Source organism: Alosa alosa, chromosome 3, assembly GCF_017589495.1.
Source record: "Alosa alosa isolate M-15738 ecotype Scorff River chromosome 3, AALO_Geno_1.1, whole genome shotgun sequence".
NCBI classification, from domain to species: domain Eukaryota; kingdom Metazoa; phylum Chordata; class Actinopteri; order Clupeiformes; family Clupeidae; genus Alosa; species Alosa alosa.
In genome coordinates this window covers 36,207,105-36,213,104 of record NC_063191.1, presented here as the reverse complement: position 1 = coordinate 36,213,104, position 6,000 = coordinate 36,207,105, and the positions used below count along the sequence as shown (strand labels likewise).

Here is a 6,000-nt window from a genome sequence, read left to right as displayed (position 1 = left end):
CGTCCCATTTCCATGTTGGGAGATCTGATCGTGTCAGGACCTTGTTGTTTCATGGATGCTCTTCGCTGAAATAGACAAGAAATAAAACAACAACAAACACCTTCTCCACTTTCACTCAACTGCAGGAGCGCGGATGTGGACCTGTCAGCACTGCCTGGTAGTCTTGTCCTTCAGAGAAGATCAATCTCCAGCAACTGGCATGTTAAGTCAGAATAATGTTCCCTTTTCATTCCAAAATAGATGTGTCCGTTACAAACATTGCTCCATTTCATCCGTATCTGTAAGCGCTCAGACAACCAGCAGTAGAATGAGTGCAGAGTATCTGTATCTGTGTCCATCTCTCATGTTAAGCATAAATGAGGATTAGGTGGGCATCACATTGGCCAGCGGCGAGCATAACGCAACACTCAGACCATAATAAGTTCTATCTCGTTCCTAAGTAACACAAACGTTGAAACCGTTTCCTAAACTGGACAGCCCGGCGCTGACCTAAAATGACAATTGATCTGTGTCCCTCACGCTAAATGAGGATTTGAAAGTTGAACCAAGTTCAACTCAGACCATAATTAGCTATCTGTTCAAACGACCTAAACTGACAATTGAATACCCTCACGTGCTTTGAAAGTTAAGACGCCAGTGTAAGACGTCACTCGTCAGGACCAATGAGGGAACTGGGAGTGGTCGAAGGAAATCGTGAAGCTTCCGCGCGCTGTTGGAAATAACAATTGATTATAGAACCCCTGTTAACCTAATGAATCTGACCCCGCTAGATATGGAGAAGTTTCAGTCAAAGTGATATTACTATCCATAGTAGGCCGATGTAGGCCTACCCACGATACTGTTACAAGAATGCCTTCTAGCTATTTAATTAGACACATCTTCCCCAAGAATAGTGTGCAAGGCCCTCCTCGGCCGACTAATTCGGGAGGCACCATTTACTGAGTAATGATCCTAGTGTGAAAGTTGGTCAGAGGCTATAGTGCTGACCTGGACCACTATACTCATCTGGACAGAACATCTTACCGAAGCTACAGAGGGTTCAGGGTGTGCTAAGGTTAGCTGTCTAATTCCAGACTACTAATAAAGTCAGTGACCCACCACAGTACAATACGATGGCCAGTTCTCCTGGTAGCATGCCTACACTTTCACTGATTTAGCCCCCACGGCCCTGGAGACTAATCCTAGCCGTTCCTCCTGGCCCATTTTTGAAGGATATCTAAAGAAACTCTAGAAAACTATGCGGGTCAAAGCATAACAATTTATTTGTCAGGTACAAGCTATTCACCCAATACAGAGAATGAACATACCAGCTCAGAGGATGATGACTACACACCTTAGTGGTGCAGGAGATTCTGACTACAGAATGGCTCCTAGAATGCTCTGTGAACCTCACTTAAATAGTTTACCTAGTTTGTGGTTGGTTACATTGAAATGGATTAGGGCTGCAGCTATCGATTCTTTTTGTAATCGATTAATCTAACACTTTATCGATCGATTAATCGGATATTTTTTTTTTTGTATTTTTAAACAACCAAAACACATAATGCATAACGAAAATGACATGGCTGTAAAATGATCAAGCAATTGGCCCAGAGGTATTTATTCTAACTCCAAGATTAGGCTACAAAACTAAGCCCATTTATTGCAATTTACCCATTTAGTGTTTTTAAGTGCCAGTGCCATCAATTAAATAATTAAATAACTTAGCTGGGCGAACAAAGCTGTCCATACTATGTTGTGAAGTGCTGGGAGGGAGAAGAGGGAAAGCAATTTAATGTATTAATATGTAGCCTACAACAAGTTTCATGCTGTAATCTAGACCTGACATCAACATAAATATCTGTTTTATGTAGATTTCTACACCTGCAGCATTTACCATTAGGCTACTAACAAATCATTTTACCATTAGGCTACTAAAACATAGCCTACCGTTAGGCTACTAACAAATAATTTTACCATTAGGCTACTAAAAAATCATTTCTGGGGTGAGCCTACAGTATTTGCTATGGTAACCTAGCAACCTGTGTGTGTGTGTGTGTGTGCACGCGTGCGGTGCGTGAGGAAAGATGAGGGTGCATGCATGTGTGTGAGGGGTTCTTTTTTAGGCATACTGTCTTGCAATTGAACGTGAATAAGTTTACTTACTTAAAAACATCAAAGCTAAACAAGCCATCACGACATCGCTACAAATACAGTATGTGATTAAAATCAGCCAACATCAATGTAGGCTATAGGCTACGTAGATAGATGATAGATAGGCTAGATAGATTGATAAATAGCCTAGCCTACTTTATTGACGCTTGGTGAAACAGCATGGAGTGGATATTTAGGTTCAGATGCTTGTTCTTTTCCTTTTTGAGTATGTAATGATCCCAAAACTTTACTTGAAAACTTTAGACATTCTCTGCCATTTATGGATATCTTGACTCCGCCATCGCGCCAGCTAAATTCAGAATGTATCACGATTCACGCGCTAGTGGTGTGCTTCCTGAACAACGGTCTGTGTGGAACAATCAGATCCCTGCGCGTATAGTGCGCGTCATAGGAATTTAACGAGGCTTCGAGGCAGGGTTTTTGCCTCGAGTAATTTTTGTAATCGAGTTATTCGAGTAACTCGATGAATCGTTTCAGCCCTAAAATGGATCACATGATTTTTCGAGGTCAGCTGATTTTGGGTCACATGATTTGATTTGACTTTGATGAGACTTGAGACCATTGTTGTAGTGAGAGTGCATTAATCAAGACATGACAATGTACACATTAATTACATTTCCTGCTTCCTAGTTAGTTTCTCCTGTGAAAAAGGCAAAGGTTAGAGATATAATCAAAAGTTGTTGTAGCAGCAATATGTGACAATGGGCCCACCATGAGGTCAGCCGCTGGTCAGTGTGATTCCCGCCTTAAACCCAGTTGTCAGGCACTCTGGCTTTGGACTTTGTTAGGTAGCCTACTGCATGGGTTTGGGCACCGACCGGAGATCCAGATGCTGATCCAGACCGGGGTTGGGCTTTGGCAGAGGTGCAGCGGAGGAGGTTCTGATTGGGAGCCATGCCGTGAGGTCACTGGGGTTAGAATGGAAGCTTCTTTTAGAAACACTCGGGTCATAAAAATCTGAATGCCATGTCTAGGAGTGTAACAACCTGTTATTGCCTAGAGCACAGCTGTGCTTCAAAAGAATGTCTGGTGGCATGCAATAACACACTCACACACACACACACACACTCACACACACACACATATTTACTGAGCCATCTCTCTCTCTCTCTCCCTTACACACACACACACACACTCACACAGACAGAACCACTGACTAAGACACACATAGACACACTCATAGACTCCCACAAATGAATCTCCTGGTCACCTCCTGTTGACCCTTCACCCTCCCCTCCCTCCAGTTGGACTCTCTCTCTGACTCACTGTCAGGGTGTGCGCTTAAACACGTCACCAATAAGCGCATACACGCGCATCAACACGTACACGCTCCTATAGAAATAGACCCACTCAAGACACAAATACCACCGCTCTCTCTCATATACTGTATACACTTTCTCTCTCTCTCTCTCTCTCTTTCTCTCACCTCCACACACACACAGAAAGAGAGACAGTTTGAGTGCTGCTCTTATTGTAGCAAAGGCCTTAAGTCTGTTGTCTTCAGATCATGTAGCCCAGACTAAACACACACACACACACACACACACACACACACATACACACATACATACACACACACACACACACAGATGCATCTGCAATGCCACAGCCTCTCTCTCTCTCTCTCTCCAACTCAAAAATGGCCACATACAGCACACACAAAAAAACTATTAATACCATAGATCTGACAACACTCAAACCTGTTGCCATGGTGATGGCGATGACCTAACGTTCTGCGGTACTCTGACCTCGGACACCATGGCGACGGGAGTCGGGAGAAGCCAGGGGGAGACGGGCGTGACTCTGGTGAGGTCGTGAGCTGTCGGATCTGGTTCTGGCTACAGGTCAGAGACTTTTACGGGACATTCTATTTATCCACTGATGTGGCCCTGTAAACAGAACCCTAAAAACTCCGTCAGAATATTTACTGAGCTGTGGCTAAAAACTCCGTCAGAATATGAACTGAGCTGTGGCCTAAAACTCCGTCAGAATATGAACTGAGCTGTGGCTAAAAACTCTGTCAGAATATGAACTGAGCTGTGGGTTGAGTCGAGTTGTCGTTGAGTCGATCCGAGAACTGTCACTATAGGTCACTATGCAAATTCAAGTTTTTACATATGACTGAGGTGTAAAGGTGATCTCATTAGACATCAACACAGCACTGAGGCCTTGCTGGTTTTTATATTGATATGTTTTGAAGACCAAATAATGGAACTCAAGCAAACACACAAACACACATACACAGACACACACACACACACTTCTTACTGTAACATTTGCTCATCATGAACAGACAGGTTTGTGTGTGTGTGTGTGTGTTGTTGTGGTGGTCGTAGATAACAGGGGAGTTAGTAAGAGCCTGCAGCAGGTAATGATAGCATATGAGTCAGTGTCTGTTCTGCACCAGGCTCCAGGGCAGGGCTTAACTATCATAACAGGCTGGCTCTGCACTCTCACTGGGGGGACGCGCTAACATCTCTGACACATGGCTCTGCGGCTCAATCTGTCTGCCTGGGTCATCAGTCTGTACAACACACACAGTCAGAGTCACACACATGTGCACGTGCACACATACGTGTGTATGCTCACTGCCATACCTGCACAATAACACATGCACAAACACAAGGATTCTTACACACACACACACACACACACACACACACACACACACACACACAGGGGCGGAGCTGCCATTAGGCATGGTCAGGCAATTGCCTGGGGCCTCGGCCACCAGGGGGCCTCGTCATCCCCGTATCGTGTTTCGTTTTTTTTTTTTTTTAAATAAATGATCATCGCATCCAAACAATATATTCTAATCCATAATAAAGATTGAAAAAATATTTTGCCTCATGATTGCTCATAAACTCATCATAAAATCAAATGACTGTAGGTCCGCTTCCTGTCACCATAGCAGCAACTAGCTAGTCTGAACGAGGTCTTGGTGAGGAGTGGAGTTGAGCGATTGACGGCAGCCATGAAACGTTTCCAGAGTGGAAGTGATAAAAGAAAAAGAAAAAGTGAGGAGGAAGAATCTAGAAAGAAATGAAGCAACTTCCTCCAGTCGAAGAATTCTTCCACGGAAGAAAGTAATTTGGATAGCTCTTGTACTTTATACAACAATTAGGTTCTATGGAACTATTTATTTGTTTCTGATTGGCCGAGAGACGTTCCATGAGTTGGAATATCCCTGGACATTTCAACTCAGACTTTGCACAGCTAATAATAAATCATTCCGCGACACAATGCGAAGATTTGACACAATGTTCTCATCCCAGCTCTCCACTATTTTAAGCAATGTGTTACTCTTTAGCAAACCATAACGAAACAGTGCTTCACCACATCTGTGGATTAAGCCACACAGTCAACTCAATGTAAGTATTAAGATAAACGAGGATGCTAATTGTTTTCAGCATTGCCAGCATTGTGTATAATATGATTGTCACTTGGAGGAGACTTGTAGATAACTAACGTTAGGATGGGTGCATTTATTCACCATAAATTAATAAAGTTGAGTGGTTCTGCAATGTAGGCTATGTTTCCATTTTTTTGCAGTACCATGTCCCTTACATGACATGGCCCAGTGTCCTTGTAACATAAATGCAGCAAAGCTAGATATGATTTCAGCCCGACTTTCAACATTTCTTTCAAGAAGACACGTAAACCACAAAGACCCGTAACGAGGGATCTGGAATGTTGGTTACCTAGCAACCAAGACGCTGTCTATTGAAAAGGGAACTATTTTTGATGCGTAAGAACAATGTCGAAATTAACATGTTTGAACAATAATAATAACAATCAGATTATTTAGTTTGTGGTAGAATTGTTGTATAAAAGCAATATAGCACT

General features: G+C 43.0%; 1 pseudogene; it reads right to left on the bottom strand.

Annotated features, from left to right (window-relative positions):
• Positions 1-2,947: 2,947 nt before the first annotated feature.
• LOC125291679 overlaps positions 2,948-6,000 on the bottom strand; it is a 67,011-nt pseudogene continuing 63,958 nt past the window's right edge.